Source organism: Lepidochelys kempii, chromosome 9 (assembly GCF_965140265.1).
Source record: "Lepidochelys kempii isolate rLepKem1 chromosome 9, rLepKem1.hap2, whole genome shotgun sequence".
Lineage (NCBI taxonomy): Eukaryota > Metazoa > Chordata > Testudines > Cheloniidae > Lepidochelys > Lepidochelys kempii.
In genome coordinates, this window is record NC_133264.1 from 94810542 (window position 1) to 94829019 (window position 18478).

Here is an 18478-nt window from a genome sequence, read left to right on the forward strand (position 1 = left end):
AATTGACCTGTCAACATTTGTTTCACTTTAATTGAAAAAATTGAAATGTTTCATTTCAACATTTCTGAATAAACATGTTCTGTGCTTCTTTTTGCAAAATATTTTGATATTTTGATTTTTGTCCCATTTCAGGATGAAAATATTCGAATATCGGAATTTCTCCTGGGGTGGAAAATTCATTTTCCATAGCTAGTCTTCATGCATAGCACTTCTGTGAAGGATTCACCCCCTCTTAAATACAAATCAAATGGGTTTTTCTACTATGTAGGGAGTTGACTTTTCTTATTTTTTTTCTCCTTAGTTCTCCTCTCTTCCTTTCTTTCAATGGCCAAGAGCAATTGTGTTGCCAACACAAGGTGAAAGGCACAATACAAACAGTATCAAAAGACATGGTGTATACTAGATGTAATACCAAATAATGTTAAACCAAAACAATGACTTTGAATGATTCTTGAGAAGGTAGTTCTGTTGAGAAATATTACCAAAGAGTCAAACAAACAACAGTAAAAGTCCTCTGAGCTGAAGAAGTAAGTCAGGTAAGGCTAAATTTAAGTCTTAGACAGGAGTTTTATTGTTGCTTGAAACATTTTAATTTAGGTTGCAGCTTAAGACAGACAGAGATTTTTCATCTCTCTTGTGCAATTTATGACCCCAGTCCTGCAGCCTTTACTCCCATGAATAATCCTTACCCATTAGATTACACCTACTGAAATGTGTTGTTCTCTTGAACATAGGTTCAAGGATTGGGCCCTTTGTTACAATGTCTGAGGAACTGCAATATGAATGAGTATTATTTCACTCATTTGTAGTCTTATTGGTCCCCGGATATGAGTAACAAGGTGGGTGAGGTAATATCTTTTATTGGACCAACTTCTGTGGTGGAAGATACAAGCTTTCAAGCTACATAGAGCTCCTCCTCACATCTGGGGGAGGACGCAGTGTGTCACAGTTACATACAAAGGTGCAATGCGTGTGTGTACACTGGTAAGCCAAGTCCCAACTCTAGCCAAGGTCTAGGCCTCAGCTGAGACCTGACAACCTTACAGCTGGAAGCTAAGCCAATCCACCTGTGTATTAGTACAGCTCAAAGTTAAATGTATAAGAATATATTGGGAGCTTAAGCTTCACGAAAACAAATGGGATGCTGCATGAATTGTTTTCACTTAATTGCATCTGTTAGACTGTAATAGCAAACATTTACATTGCCTACACCCTGTAACCTAATAACCTATCCAAAGAGAATTATGTAATGCAAATGATGAACTTTAAAACAGGAAAGTGCTAATTCTTGTGCATTTGAAGCCAAGTGGTCTTTGTGATGATCAGAGATCAAAAACTCTAAAATACGCTCCTGTCTCTTTGCCATAAAAGAAGAGCCCACATGGGAAGTGACCCTGTCAGTTTGTTTTCTGTGAGAAGCTATAAATATGGACACAAGGAAAAAAAAATCATCCCTGGCTTGTTTGGATTCTAACAGGGCAGAATAACTTAACAAGAAGACGGAGGTCCCCAGAGTTACTCTGGTTAGCCCTGAGAGGCTTTTGGGAAACTGCCAGATTATTATAACTCTGCTACCTTTGGAAAGATAGACTGTGATTCAGCTATACATGTATTTTACCTGCTTTAACCTCTCAATAACTCTCATTCTTTTTTCTTCGCTAATTAACCTTTAATTAGTTTACTTTCAAACTGGCTATCAGCATCGTCTTTGCGAGGATGAAAATTGACCTGGATGAGTGACTGGTATCTTGGGACTGGGTGTAACCTGATATTTTGTGATTTTTGGAGTAAGTGACCATTTATCACACAGTCCAGCTTACCTGGGTGGCAAGACAGACTGGAGTGTCTAAGGGGGACTGTCTGTGACTCTATTATAAGTCTATTGCAGTATTTTGGGAGTTCACATTTGGTACTGGGTTGGTGAAATATAATTATAGGCCATGCCACCAGTTTGGGGTGTCTGCCCTGCTTTTGACAGTCTGCCCAGAGGTAGGCATTCATGGTCATGAGCCACTCTGCACAGTGTGACAGCATGCTGGAAGCAGTCACTTTAAATAAAGAGGGCAACTGTGGGTTCGATTGTTTTTCAAAAAGGGCTAGAAGCGGGTAAGTAAGAGTAGCAGGCAGTGTGGTGTGTTCCAAGTTGTTGTAATGAGCTATAAAACCAGTGTCACTCTTAAGTTCATGGTTTTTGGTGTCTAGCAGAGTTATAAATTCAATTCAGTTCGCAGGCTTGCCTTCTGTTGTGCTTGTTTCCCTTACTTCACTTAGCATAACTTGGCTTGTTACGTGTGTTATGAGGACTCATTCATGAAAGCAAAAAATATACCCAGTTGGGACAGAGACACAAACAAACAAAACCACCCCACCTCCTGTTACTGAAGATTTCCAATTATGTGATTATTCTAATTTGATGTGTGTATTTGCTTAAAGATGCGTTACTATTAAATCATCAAATCTAGTTATGAAATTAATTAAACCATCAAGTAAACCAAGAATTCTTTATAAATGCAATGTAATTTGAGAAAGCACCCTGTTTAGCTATTGGCCCCAAAAGTAACAGGGTATTTTTAATCTCAATGACAACTGATACTGAAGTTTCAGCCAAGTAGTTGCTATAGGAAATCACTCCCAGGTAGAAGCTAATGTTGAGACTGTATCTCTGATGCCAGTTTAAGAAGCCCACCTCCAAATTATGGATGGTTAGGTAATAGCCAATCTTCCCCATGCTACAGATAGGTTATATGAAAAGTTGTGATGCTGGAAGTTGTTGCATTTAAAATTCAAACAAGAATTTAGGTGACAATAGCATGACTTCTCAGGATTAAACACGCAGCTCTTAACTCATTAGATATATGCATGAGTGATTTTTTTAAGACAACAAAGTTATTGAATCAAAGGCTGTGATGGGTGTTTAAGAAATTTTTCTACAAGCAATAGTTTTAGATAAATTCTGTGAGTCTCTCTCTCTCTCTCAAAATCCAGGTGATTATGTTCTGTTAACTTGCTGACCCTTGGTTTCGAGGGGCTGGTTCCCTTCCCGTGAGGTTCCAGACAGGATTTGAGTGACAATCCGCAGAAACTCGGCTGGAAACGTGGGTACATATTGCAGAATCAGACCGAGAGTGATGTAGAACCTAATTCTGCCCCAATACATACCTTGCTGAATCACCCTGAAGTCAGCATGTTGCATAGTGGTGTCATTTAGGGCAGAATGCAAAATTCTACAGGTTTAAAGTGGTCCATTATGAATATTTCAAAACTGTAATGACTAAGTTGTGGTTCGCAAAAAGAAAAGGAGTACTTGTGGCACCTTAGAGACTAACCAATTTATTTGAGCATGAGCTTTCGTGAGCTACAGCTCACTTCATGTTCCCTGACACTTGATTTGTCCTCTGGAGGGAGATGCCAAGCTACAGCCAGATGGCTGTGGGGCTACTGCAAGGCCTGAAGCATACCGGCCAATTTACGGAGGACTGGGAAACCTTAGCCTGACACATTTCACAACCTGCGGGGTATGTGTTTGTGTGTGTGTGTGTGGGGGTCATAATATATTTGATATCAATAATGCATCTGTATCCTTAATGGCTAGTTACAGTGCTTTTTCATGTAGGACTACACAATCCAGTAAAGATATGTGAATTCCACTGGCATGGCAACCCATCACATTTAATTACTGTAAAGCTAAGTGACAGGTTTCAGAGTAGCAGTAGCCTCTTACAGTTTGTATGGCAACTTCCACCTTCTCTGTATGTGTATATATATATATATATATATCTTCTTACAATATGTTCCATTGTATGCATCTGATGAAGTGGGCTGTAGCCCATGAAAGCTTAAGCTCTAATATATTTGTTAGTCTCTAAGGTGCCACAAGTACTCCTGTTCTTTTTGTAAAGCTAAAGGCATTACTATTAGTATGTTTCATATACCAATGCAGACAATTTGGAGTGGATGGGGAGAAATTAATAAGTTAGGACTCATTAATATGAACTAAGTTAAGTTCAATTCCTAAGCTGCTCAGGAAAGAAGGTGATCGTTTTCTTACAGCTGCTTATGAGTAATGTGCACGTTCATTTTACTGAGAATGAGGGGAAAATGGAGACTAAGCAGAAATTGCAGTTCTGGAAATTGTGCCCTATAAATTATGCTGATAAAGAAAGCAAATACTGCCCCGTCTTTTTTGTTTGTTTGTTTGTTTGTTTTTTAAATATTCATAGTGCTTGAGTTTCAAACTGAATTGATATAAATAAATGTACTTTCAATGTAGGGTAGAGCAGTTGGCTTCCTATCAGAGGGTCGTTGCCTTCCTTTCAGGAGACCCTATCAGTTAATGAAATGGATATTTGTGCATCTTATTTACAAGATGCATTTTATGCAGAAGATCTTGCACTGAGCAAGAGCAAGACATTTGTGATTAAGAGGACTGTATTGGTCAGACAACTATCTGCACACAGATCTGTAAAAACTAAAATTAATGAAAACTTCTAGATTTTATCTTCTTTAAAATGTTCCTTTGCTTTTAAAACTTCTAGTGGTTCCAATTTTTTTAGAAATCAGAAAAGCTCATAAAAAGGGCTGCTCCAAACTATTATCACATACTCCTTGGGTCATTGTTACTGGATACAAATAAGATAGTCTAAGCAGAAGAGCTGGGAGGCTTGGACTCATGTCAAGGAACCTACTTTACTGATGACCATAAACTAACTGGTGGTACCACACTTTTCAGCTGAAATCAGAATTGTCTCTGTATTTGTATCACAGAGGTAGTATGTAGGCTAGGAACACTTGTTGTGCTGTAATGACTGTGATAGCATCACCTTAAATGTAATCAGAAGATTAGAAGTATTTTATCATTAAACAATAAAGGTTCCTGAATGGTGGACCTCCCCCCACAAGCCAGGCGGATCTTATCTAGAATCCTTCTTGCCCACTACTCTGATTCGGATGTTGGAATTCTGTTTTCTCTAGATTGTATCCACTCTCCAAATGGTCATTATTTAGCCAACAACTTGAGATCAAATTGATACGTAGATCTTTGGTCCACCTGATTATTCTGGCGAGCAAATACAATATGTGGTTGTTTTCCTAAATGGCTGCAGAATGTCAGCTTAATCTTCATCCCTCTGTCCACTATTTTCACAGGAGAGAGGACTACAACACATCAGTGATTCCAAAAATGGAGGAAGCATCTCTTTCACCTGATATTAACTTTATTTCTCCACAGTTGGAGATATCATCTGCATTTATCATGCAGTATGCTAAAACGCTACTCAGACCAGGGCTCTTTTTTGCAAATCCTCTGGAGACCATACAGGCTTCAGAAAGCCTTTGTTGTAGCATGAGAACATCTGGAGTAGGCACAGCTCCCTGCTGCATGGTGGTAAATCACCATTTCTGCCTTTTATCCAGCATCCTCTGGGGGATAGGAGAGATGGATTTTTTTGTACTACTTTAATAACAAGGGCCCAGACTTTAAAAGATAAGTAGGCATTGTAACACTGAGTGAAGGAACCCCTAACTGATTTAGGTGACTAGCTCCAAAAGGCTAACTGATTTAAGAGCTTAAATCTCATTTTAAAAGGGATTTAGGCACTTAGTCAATGGGATTTTATGTCTAAGTGCCTAAATCTTTGTTTGAAAATGAGATTTAGGCTCCTAAATCAGCTAGGCTTTGCCACACTAAGTGCAGCAACCCTTAAGTAAAAATCTGGGCCAAAGATTCAGGCAGGTGGTTTTGAAAATCCTACTAGGTGCCTATCTGCATTTTTAGGCACCTAAACACCTTTAAACATCTGGCCCAAAGTCTCCAAAAGATCCAGCAACAGAGCTGATAATGAGTAGTCTTAGCCTGAGAGGATCTAAAGTGGTCAAGACTTGCAAATGTATAACTACAAAGAATTAAAATACAAGCACAGAAGAGTACAGCGATAACTCACAATATTATTTCCATTTGAATTCCATGAAACTTGCCCTTGATTTCAGATCTCCCACAATTGTTTTTGCTTTCAATGTTGTTGATGCTTCCTTTTCAAAGGCAGGAACTGAAATTCTTTTGATGGGTGTTTTTATGTTGCAGACTTTCAGTGCTTTTATCGCTCCTGGGGAAACAAATTAATGGAGCCTGGAAAACCTCAGGGCTCTTCTGACAAAATTAAATCTTCATTTTGATGTGTTGGTGCATTAGTTAGCCAACACATACTGCTCATGTCCAATGGCCATCCTGACCTGGCAGATGACATTGCCTCAGAGAGAAGTTTCCTAAAGGGGAACTGGTTCAACCACTGACAGATATTTCCACAAAGCAAATGATTAAAATCTACCAAAAAGCTTCATGTTTAAATGACAGATATCAACCTCAGATTTATAATGGTGAGATCTAAAGCAGTTTAGGGATTTTTTGGCTTTGTTTTGAATATGTATTACATATATTGCAATTTTAGACCCCCTCCTCCCGCCCTTTTAGGAAAGCACTTAAACAAATGCAGCAACTCTTCTCCTCCAACAAATAAATTAGCAGTTAAAATGGGCCTAGACTTTGTCTACACTTGAAAGTTACGTTGGCATTGCTACATCTGTCAGGGGTACGCAAAGCCACGCCAGTATTACCACCGTATCTCTGATTGATGCAGCTATGTGAACATGAGCCCCAGCATCAACATAGCTACGTCAATAGAAGAATGCTTCCATCAGCGTAGCCAGTGCTGTTTGGGGAGGTGGTGTTCTTATGCAGACTGAAAAACTCCTGTCCGTGTAGGCTGCATCTAGACTGCAGGGCCACACCGGCATAGCTATGCTGACTCAGCGATGCTCGGACAGTCGCTGTAGTGCAGCCCTAGTCTTGCTGGACAGATCACACCGCTGCACTGCAGTCTCCCTGCTTGAGCTGCCAGACTTTACAGCTGAATTAGAACTGCAGAAACTGAGCGCCAGGAGTTAAGCAGGACAGAAAACGGTTTTCCTGTCCCATGAAAATTTGAGATTTAAAATATTTGTTCCTGTTCCACATCAAGATGAAACGGAGACCTTTCAAAGTGTTATCAATGAAAATTAATTTGAGTGGGAAAGGACTGTCACCTTTATTCACTTTTGCTCACTTTGGACTCTATTCTCCATAAGGATGGGTGCCCTCCACTCCCACAGGAGTTAATAATAATGATTCCATTGAGGGCACATAGCACCTTGCAGAGTCAGGCCAGGTAAACCACAGGCCCACCATCTTAAGGCCAAGACTTGAACTGGAAACATCCACATTTCTCCTTAGATAGCGGTAGGGGTTACTGCCGAGAGATACAAGGCTCTGCTTCTGCCAGAGCCTAAAAGTGTGTCTATGCTGTGTTTTAAAACCCATGGCAGTGAGTCGTGTAATGTAACCAACACACCTTCTGGGTGTGGGGTTCTGTCCTATCTACTGGCACCAAAACCACTTAGAGAGAGAGAGAAAATGAGTCTGCTCTACAGCCTTAGCTAACAGGCAGTTGGCTTGTAGCTCATGCAGTAGTTGCTCATGCGCTAAGCTCCAGATGTCCCCCGTTTCATTCTGCCCACTGACAGACCAGGGTCTGTTGGTGTTACACACACAGATGTTTGAGCTCAGGCTGGAGATCTGGTTCTGGAGCTTGGGGATGGGGAGTGGATGTCAGGAACTGAGCCACAATGTCTGTTATTTTATCTTCAAGTAATCCACTAGTCTGAATAATAATTCATTGCTAGTAACAACAACAGTCTTTGTTAGGTACATAGTTATAGAGGCAGAGCATCTGAACTCAGGTCAATCTACCGATCTAACCTTTTCTGTCAGCGTCACACCTAGGAGAGTCTATTCATTCTCTTAAAGCCACAGCAACACGACCTCTACTTCCTTTTAAGCACAGATTCATTCATATATATCTATCAAAATTATCTTAATAGCTTAATAGTCATTGTGTCCAGAACTCCTTGGACACAATGACTAACTTTTATATTTGCTGTACTCTTGAAGTTGTTCTTATCATATGATGTCATTTTCTTGCTGCGCTCTACCATTTCTTCTTTCAGAAGAGTCTGGTCTTGCAGGTAATTATTGCAAATGTCTCAGATTTCATCTATGCAGTTGACCATTATTAGTCATGACATCATAAGACTGAAGTAGCACTTCATTCTCTTAAAGCCACAGTAACATCATCATCTACACAGCTGCTTTTAGCACCAGGGCATGAGCCTGAGTCTGTTGACCTCGGCTCTGTGACTTGGTGCCATGGGTTTTAAAACACAATGTGGACATACCATCAGAGTATTGTCTGCATAGAATGAAATCCTGCTATCTAGGATGCCCCGGGAAGCATTGTAATATCATAACACTGAAGTATGTACTTGATATGGAGCCCCCATTTAACTTGTACAGAGAAAGGCATAAAATTCAATGGGTGCAAGTTGAAACGTCAGACTGGAAATAAAGCAACTACTCTCACTGTTTAAAAGTAACCATTGGAACAACTTACCAAGGGTAATGGTGGATTCTCCATCATTGACAATTTTAAAATCAAGATTGATATTTTACTAAAAGATTCGCTGTAGGAATTATTTTGGGGAAGTTCTATGGCCTGTGTTCTACAGGTCAGACTAAATGACTGCATTGGTCCCTTCTGGCCTTGGAATATATGAAGTGTTTTGCCGAATCAGGGCCTAAGCAACTGTCCCTCCTTAAGGGCCTAATCCAAAACCCAACAAACGTAATGGAAGGACTCCTTTTGACTTCAAAGGGCTTTGAATCTGGTCCAAAGGTCCGTGCCTTAAGAACAATGGGACTGTTCATAGTCTTAAATTAACACGTGTTTGCAGGATTGGGGCCTAAAAGAAAACTTCTTTTTTAAAAAGTCTGAGGAGTTGAAATGAAATACTGACTAAAATTACGGGCACAAAATATATATGAGGAAGTCAGTGGGGTTGTAGAGATGTAAATATGTGCAGAAGTTGACCGATCCTTTATTAGATTCTAAAAAAGAAAAAATTGTATTCACTGGAATAGGCTTATGAGACAAGTCTCATTTTCATTAAGGTTTATCTGTCACCATTAAATTAAAGACTCAACTTGATTAATTCAATTCTATTTCTAATTCTCAAACTTTATTATTTTAACTTAATTTAACAAAAAAAAAAACCTACATAAAAACCCTACATGTTGTGATCAAATCAGACTCTTCCCTTTAATTATATGGTATTTTGCCAATTTTCCAGTCATTTCAAATTACAGTGTAATTATAACAAGGACGACACAAACGCTGAAGAGAAATGCTTTTGAAATGGTAAGTGTTGTCCATGTGGACAATACCTCAGTGGAGAAGCTAGAATTTGTCTTCTTGAGAGAGAGAGAGAGAGAGAGAGAGAGGCTGGCTTTGTGGATTAATTCTCTGGAGGGGAATATAAACTAAATCCAATGTGCAAAAAGAAAAGGAGTACTAGTGGCACCTTAGAGACTAACCAATATATTTGAGCATAAGCTTTCGTGAGCTACAGCTCACTTCATCGGATGTGTGGATGCATCCGATGAAGTGAGCTGTAGCTCACGAAAGCTTATGCTCAAATATATTGGTTAGTCTCTAAGGTGCCACTAGTCCTCCTTTTCTTTTTGCGAATACAGATTAACATGGCTGCTACTCTGAAATAAATCCAATGTGTCACCCTTAACGCTGTAGCAAGGCATTGCCGGTTATGTCAGTAAATCACGTCTCTGGGGTAGGTTCTTTGCTAAGGGGACTTAGATCAGCTGGGACAGGCAAAGGAGTGGAGGAGTATTGGCTTGAGGACATGCTCCAATCTTATTTCCCACCCATCAGAGGCCATATGTAGTAATCTGACCGTGCAGGCTGGGGGAAGAGGTGGGTCAGGGGCAACAGCTCTCAATCTCTATACTGCTTTACAGTAGGATTTTTTTTTCTATAGTCATTTGATGAGTTGCTTTCATATAGATTGACCAAGCACTCCCTTCATCAAACTGTTACCCACTTGGACTTTAGAGAGCATGGCCCCTTTAAACCTTTGTCCTGAGGCAGAGGACATGTTGGTGGGTCCAGGGGCATGGAGAGAGAGAGAGAGAGAGAGCGTGCACATGACAGGGCTACAGCGAGCAGGCCCTCACATGGTGAAGTGGCTGAGAACCAGCCTGAAGCCCGAGGGGGACAGAGCGAAGGTGGCTATCAAATAAAGTTATATCTGTAGTATACTCAGAATTTGCTTCTTTTAATAGTTTGATATAGTTTGTGTCAATGCCCTGCTCTGCAAGAGATTTCAACACTGCATTGATTTCTATGCTGTCAAATGCTTTTTCATAGTTGATGAAGGCAATGCATAAAGGGAATTTGTATTCCCTTGAGCATTCCAATAGCTGTTTTATAGTGAAAATATGGTCAATTGTGCTGAAATTCCTTCGAAAGCATGCCTGTTCTCTCGGCTGCCGCTCGTCCAGACTCTGTGAGAGTTGGTTTGTTATTATTTTGGTGAACAGCTTGTAGAAAATGTGAGAGCAGGCATATTGGACGATAGTACAGTAGATCTTCATGATTGCCCTTCTTGTACAGCAGAATGGTGTTGGACTCTTTCCCGATAGATGGTATCTTCTACATTTCCAAGTAACAGCTAAACTTCAGAGCAAGAATTTTCCAGACTGACAAGGACTGGGAGTACATGCTTGTTGGTCTGTTGAAGCTTTGGTACAGAGACATTTATCTGAGATGTGAACTGCTTGGTGTAGAAATCTTTGCAGACCACTTCCGTCCCTGTTCTGTCAATTATTGGCTTTCCATCCCTGTTTTTCAGCAGCATTATTGTTGACCTGTACAGTGTCAATTCCCTTTTGTATTTTTTGAGGCTTCTGTGATCTTCAGCCATCTTTAAGAGCCTTTCATTTCGGTACGTCTCAAAGTCCTCCTTTAGTCGTCTTCTTATCAACTTGCAGAGGAGGGAGTACTCAAGTTTGTCACCATCATTTCACTTCACATTCCTCTGCTTCTCTAGCAAGTTCCACATTTCTGCCAAGATTCTTCGCTTCGCTCTTTCTTTCCTAGCTAATTTCACGCATTGCCTCAATTTATCAATGAAGTTTTTTATAATCCTCATCACAGTTACCTATAAGACCCAGTCTTTCTTGAAAATGTTTGCTTTGTCAAATATTTTTGTCAGCTGTCTCTAATTTGCCATCTGTAGCACTTTCTTCTCCACCTTTTCGTTGAAGTTGAGCTGTTCTCTGAGCCAGTGATGGTGACTACCAGTGTTAAATGATAGTACTACTGAGATGTCTTGTACAATGCGCCACTTATTGACCAGAATGTAGTCAATTTCATTCTTGTTCTTCGCACTGGGTGCAATCCATGTCCACCTCCTCTTGGCCTTCTTAAACCAGGTGTTACCAATTAACATTTCTTTCATCTCTGCCAGAGTTGCCAATTGCTCTCTTCAAGGACTCCATTCGCCGATGCCATATCTTCCAATGAACTTTTCGCCTTCTTTCCATCATCCAACTTTGGTGCTGAAATCTCTCATCATAATCATGTGTGTGGATTTTTAAGCAAGGGTTTCCTTGAGCTCCTGATAGAATTCTTCCACACTGTCATCTTCGCTTGTGCTCATGGGAGCATAGATCTGAACAATCTTGAGGGTGCTGTTCTTGTTAAGTTAGAGGCATAGCACTCCGATGCATGAAGACTTGAACTTGCAGGAGATTATTTTTGAAGACCATTCCTTGCTGATGATGAAGCCATTTCCTCCAACAGTTCTCACGACTTTTCCTTTTCCCAACATGATGGTACTTTCATCTCTCCACTTCATTTCCATCTCCTTTCTTCGTCGTGTTTTGCAGAGACCAAGGATGTCTTAGGCTGTCCTTACCTTCTTCTCCATTAGATGGTTGATCGAATCATCTCTCGTCAATGTCCTGCAGTTATAGGTAATCCTCTTTTTGGCCCTTGAGATTTTTAACAGCCTCTCATCGACTGAACTCCCTGTCGCCGTCGTAGAACAGATCGAGGAGCAGTTGGGGCCCATTTATTCATGCAGTTTTAGCCATTTCTTCATCCACCCACTGGCTAAGCTGTCAGTGGCACGTTTACCTCCTCAACTTAGCTAGCACTCAACCTCAAGAAGGAGAACAGCTGTCCTCTCCCTGGGTTGGCAGTCTGACACCTTAAGAGCATGGTTGAACCTACTAAAGTGTACACTCCGGTATCCTTCTTGTCAGACAAGCCAGGGTCACTGCTGCATCACTTTGAGGCACTGAGGTAGGATTTTGCAGCAGCTCCATTCATCCCTTTGTAAATAAATATTTCCCTTTCCTATACTCATTGTACTATTCCAGTGTGTGTGTTTACTCCAAGGGATATGGAATAGGTGCCCTCGGATAGAAGGGAGTTTCCCCTGCTACATTTCTGTGCACGTCTTTCCTTGGCCGAAGCTGCCTGCAGAACAGACTCTATCTTGGCCATGAGGGTGCTACAGTTACAAAACATGTCACAAACAGCCAATTTTATAACAGATGAATGGATAGGGAGAGAGCGAGAGATGGAACAGGGTACATTGTGGTAAAAAGGGTTTTATCTGCATGAGTTTGAGATGATCATATTACTAATGAGTGGCACAGCTATGAAGGAGCTATGCAGATTAGCCCAGTTGAGTACAGATAAAGCCTTTATATTTCTCCATACCATTGTGGATTTTGCATTAACCACATACTAATGCCTGTTTTAGTAACAGAGGGTACATCTACCCTGCAAATGAAAAACAAAACAAAAACAAAACAAAAAACAGCAGTAAGCCTCAGTGCCTGGGTCAGCTAACTCAGGCTTGTACTACAGGGCTTAAAACAGCAGGGTAGATGCTCCCACTTGGGTTGGAGCCCAGGCTCTGAGACCCCACCTGCTTGCTGGGTTTTGAAACCCAGGCTCTAACCTGAGATGGAACACCTACACTGCTGTTTTAGCTCTGCAGTAAAAGGTCCATGACCCCAAGACTGTTGATTTGAGACTCACTGTGGTGGTGGTTGTGGGGGAGTGGGGAAAAGCACAGTATAGAAAGTACCTTAAGGCACATGACTTCACAGTCAGTGGGATAGAAGAAATAGTCCTGGTAGATATTTTGTTTTGTCTGTAAATCTCTCTGTAAAACATTGCTAGCATGCACATGTGAAAGTCACAGCTAAAATGTAAATGAGTGCCAATGGCATCTGGTATGATCCAGTGTCTTAAATTAAATTAAGACAAGCCAGAGTGGAGTAATTAATGCTTCTTTATAATTGTGGAGGCACAAATTTTGAAACGGAAATCCTGGAACAGTCTGTCCTGGACCAGCATCATCAGGGAAGGGTGTTCTGGTACAAATGGTGTGGCTCCCATGTGATTGGAGGCCAGAATCTGGCTGATTATGTTTATGTCTTTTGAGATTACAGCTCAAAAGAAATCAAAGCCTTATATATAAAGAAATAGTTTAACTTAAACTTGATGCATTTTAAAAAGGCCTGAACCATTAACCATCATATACATTGTTCCTTTTATAGATCTCGCTCAGTGGAACATGGTTTAAACTGTGATGCTTAGGGATTTTCATTAGCCACAAAACCCCCTCTGAGCTGAAATGTGAGCATCCCCTAGAAAGTAGGAGAACTGAAAAAAGGAAGAGGGAACATGTAATGAACTGATCTGAACAAAATGAAGGTCAGAGTCAACATTCATGCAGAAAAGAGGTAGCCTGAGAAAGATGTATTATTAAATAGGAACTGGAATACATGCACCTGGAACAAGTAGCAGGAGGAAATAGCTGCTTAGCTCAGGTAGCAATCAAATAGTAAATAATCAAGAGGAGCCCCAGGCTAGGAGGAAGAACACCTGAAAAGTTGCAATGCATCTTAGAAGCAGTATCACACTGACTTGGGAAATAATTTATGACTTACTCGTCAGCTCCTCAACTGGTATAAACTGGCATAGTTCCATTCAGCATAATGGAGCTATGCTAATTTACACCAGGCAAGGATATGGCCATATGTTTGTTTGTTTTTTAAATGCAGATGTATGAATGATTTTTTTACTTCCCAATAAAACAGAGTTGAGGTTTATCATCAAAGAATTATAGAAAGAGGAGTGACAGCTTTATGTTGCAACAGAAGCAAGACACAAACAGAAGTGAAATTAAAAGTAAAGTAAAATACATCACTGAGATGATCAAATGAATGACAAGTGGAAAAAACCTCCCTCCAGACAGATATCATCATGTGGATAAAGACTAGCTATGGATGATGAAGACGGATTAGCACCACATTCATTACTCCGGAGGGAGACAAAATACAGGAGTAAACTCGGGGCAGCATGGGTGCAGACTGCTGTGAATAGAAGTGAGCAGGTAAATTATCAAAGAGAAATGACTGACAGAGCACCTGATGATATACTTGTGTGTAGCATCTATCAACAGCATGCCTTGTGCTGTTCAGCTACAAGCTGAGTGAGATAATAAAAGTTAATGATTGTCAGTGACTCTCGCAAAGCAGCAGAAAAGCCAAATATATGTGAGAGCACAGTGTGATGTTTGATGTTGCAAAGTTATTCCATTCCCAGTTCATCCAGGAAGTCCATGAAAGAAGGATCGCTACTAAAATTCACCTAGAATGATGGTCATTGGTGCTCTCTCTGATTTTTGCTTTCTCTCTCTAGCAGTTTGTCTTAAACAATCTCCTCCTACCTAGCCTGCTGCCCTGTAAGAACTTTAATTTTCACAATCAGTAAGCTCCATAACCTGATGCACAGAACTGCAGCCTTTCAGTCAGTTTTTAATATGGCTATTCCTCCCTTTCTGTTTTGAATGCTATTTACATAAATTTAACACTTACACCTAGTGATCAGAAAGATTTATTAGTTGTCAGCACACAGTAAAGATTACAGTTACTACTTTGCAGTGTAGCAAGAAATACAAGCATTAGCCTAACAGATTAATTCTGACACTGTCAATGACCTTTGAAGGTATTCATAGAGCATGTGTATATATGAGAGAAGGTGGAAAGCTGCCCTGTGATTTGTGTGATGGTTTGCAATCTCACATGACCGTAACAATTAGATTTAAAATTGTTGATCACAATTCAGTCCCTAGTTAAAAAGGTGCAAGTCTAGAGTAACTCCAGTGAAACCAAAGGAGTTCCTTGGACTTCAGATTGGTAAAACAGAGCAGAACTGGGTTGACCACTCTCATGATGCTCACGGTAGCCTAGAAATGTGTGTATGTGAGAAAGTCATAGCTCAAATGTCAATGTGTGTCTACAGACTAGCATATGATCAAGTGACTTAAACTGATGACAGACGGCACTGGAGCAACAAACACTCCTTTATAATTGTTAATGCAAAGATTAGTATATAAAACTTTTAGGGATGGGCAAACTCAATTTGCCCAATGTCAAGCTCACTCAAACACTGACAGTTTGCCACACTGGGTTTTTCTACACTGCAGCTGGTAGCAAGTCTCCCATCCCTGGTAGAAAGATTCACACTAGACAGATTCACACTGGAAAGGCTTGAGCCCGTGTGCTAAAAATAGCAATGTGGATATTCTTGCTCAAGCAGAAGCTCAGACTCTCAAGTCCACCCAACCCCCGAGGCTCCACAGCTCAAGCTTCAACCTCAGCTGGAATATCCATACTGATATATTTAGTGGGCTAGTGGGAGTCTGCCTAGCAGGCTGGAAGGCATGCTTTTAGCTGCAGTGTAGATATACCAACTGTGGTCATGTCTCCACTAGAAGAATAAAATGTGTTGGCTCATATGGCTTTAAACACAATTTAACTACCATGATTTTGGACAATAAAGGCCAGCTCCTCAAAAGGTATTTAGGTGCCTAACTCCCACTGAATCAGGAAGAGCCGGGACTTGAACCAGGGTTTCCCACATTCCAGGTGAGTACCTTAAGAATTCTGAAAGGTTTCAGTTTCATCCCCCTGTGGAATGGGATTTTTAATTTTTTTTTTAAATATCAAAAATTTTAGCGGGTGGGAAAACCATTTTCCATCCAGCCCATGTATGAAGAAAATGAAGCAGCAAACACATTTCCAAATGAGGTAAGCTGACGTGCCCAAGCCTCCTATCTCCACTGGCCTCCATTTAGCTTTAATGTGGTTCCTAATACGTAGCAAAGGCTTTGCAGCATTTGTTTAGTAAATTACTCTTGGGAGTAAGGATTGGGAAACAAGCCAAGAAAATGGGTTTGCAAACTGGAGTTAGACAAATCTCCAAATAGTCTGAGATGTTCGCCAAACGTCAAACTTTGTGAGATTCATTCACTTCACTAAATCACGGTCAATAAATCTTTACTTCCTCTGACAGCTGACATCCATTAGTCACCTAGCGACCTAAGGAAGTACTGAAAATGATCAGCCTTTAATAATCCTTGTTGTTCAATACAAAGCAAGTAGTCTGTCTTTCACATAGTGCATGAACTACTTTACCTCGCAGTGCAGAGAAGTGTACCCTAGGTACGCATGGCAATGTACAAGTATACAAAGAAGCAAGGTCCCTGATATGTAGTGAACCTCCTTGTGCAGAAGAAGATTGTAACTGGCTTTTAACACTAAACATGTATGTTTGCGCCTAAAAAAACTGCCTTCACTTCAGTAGACTATCCGATTCAGATTTCCTCCCACTTTGCATTTACTAAATACAGCTGTTAATTTTAACAAGACTTTAGTCCACCAATGGAAACACCTACAAAGATGGAAAAAAAAGCTAGCTTCCATGAGTGAATTGTGGAAGGTACATCTACTAGCCTAGGCCTGCCCTTATATTGAGTAGCATCTTGTGCTATGAAAGGTCCCATTGATTTAACTGAGGCCACTTGTGGAATGAGAATATCCAATATGAATACAGGTGTTCTAATCTGGCCAGCTGTACAGTAATTTACCCCATGAGTAGCCCCACTGAATGGTTCTGATCCCCCTGAAGGATATCAGAATCTGGCCCATTGTATTTTTCTATTATCTGTTTTTATTCAAGGCTTATAGGGTGTTGTCAGGTTAATATGTAACTTTTGAGTAGGCTAGAGTTTACTTTTATCACCCCTCTACTCTTGCTTCAAAACATAATTCCTATAAACGAGGGGTGGGCAAACTTTTTGGCCTGAGGGCCACATCGACATTGTGAAACTGTATGGAGGGTTGGGTAGGGAAGGCTGTGCCTCCCCAAACAGCCTGGCCCCTGCCCACTATCTGCCCCCTCCCACTTCCAGCCTCCTGACTGCCCCCCTCAGAACTCCCGACCCATCCAACCCCCCCGATCCTTGTCCCCTGACTGCCCCCTCCTGGGACCCCTGACCGCCTCCTGAGATCCAACCCCCCCGCTCCCTGTCCCCTGACCCCTATCCACACCCCCGCCCCCAGACAGGCCCCCCAGGACTCCCATGCCTATCCAACCCACCCCCCCGAACCTCCACCCCATCCAACCTCCCCCTGTCCCGACTGCCACGACCCCCTCCACACCCTCGCCCCTAACCACCCCCCGGGGACCGCCTGCCCCTTATCCAACCCCCCCCCCACACACCTTCTGTCCTTTTACCATGCTGCTCAGAGCAGCAGGAGCTCGCAGCCATGCCGCCTGCGCTACCCAGCGGGAGCAGCGGGCCAGAGCGCTGGTGGCATGGCGCACTGAGGCTGCAGGGGCGGGGCAAGCCTCCCCGGCCGGGAGCTCAGGGGCTGGGCAGGATGGGTCTGTGGGCTAGATATGGCCCGCAGGCCGTAGTTTGCCCACCTCTGCTATAAACACACACAGGCAATTCAGTCACTGAACATTTTCAGCCAAGATTGCAGAGTCAACTTCCTCACAGTCCAAAAAAAGAACAGAAGGAAGTAACTTAATTCTTAAGCACCGACTTTATAAAATTGTATACTGATAAAGAAATATAATACTAATAAATTATTTCTACCTCATAATAAAACTATTTCATAATCCACATATATTACCTTCATAGTTATAAATATAAAAAAGGAAAATTAAATCTAAACAGATCAGTCCCCACAGACACATAGGGAGAAGTAACTCAGAATTCCCAAAGCTTAGGCTGAATTCACCCGAGTCTCAGAATCTTTGTTCCACCAATTCTACACAGTCTGCTGAATGTAAAACACTGCAATAATATCTTCCCTCCTTTTGCTTACCGAAATCTCCAGTCACAAACCAGACAGACTCTTTTGCCTCCTCTGCTGTACTGTGCAATCACTCCAGTGGGGAGAGGGATAGCTCAGTGATTTGAGCATTGGCCTGCTAAACCCAGGGTTGTGAGTTCAATCCTTGTAGGGGGCCATTTAGGGATCTGGGGCAAAAGTTGGGGATTGGTCCTGCTTTGAGCAGGGGGTTGGACTAGATGACCTCATGAGGTCCCTTCCAACCCTGATATTCTATGATTCCACTAGCTAGTCAGCTAACTAATTAACCAACCAATCAGTATTACATTTATAAATGAATAACCCTGTGGCAAAATGCTTCAG

The 18478-nt window shown here is 41.4% G+C and overlaps 1 long non-coding RNA gene across 1 annotated transcript in view; it reads right to left on the reverse strand.

Moving 5' to 3' along the window:
* The window catches only part of LOC140916958 (uncharacterized), a 93020-nt gene extending 74790 nt beyond the window's left edge, over positions 1 to 18230 (reverse strand). Inside the window, exon 1 of the long non-coding RNA XR_012160695.1 lies at positions 18149 to 18230. This is a non-coding gene — a long non-coding RNA (uncharacterized lncRNA). The remainder of the gene's footprint in view (positions 1 to 18148) is intronic.
* Positions 18231 to 18478: the final 248 nt, after the last annotated feature.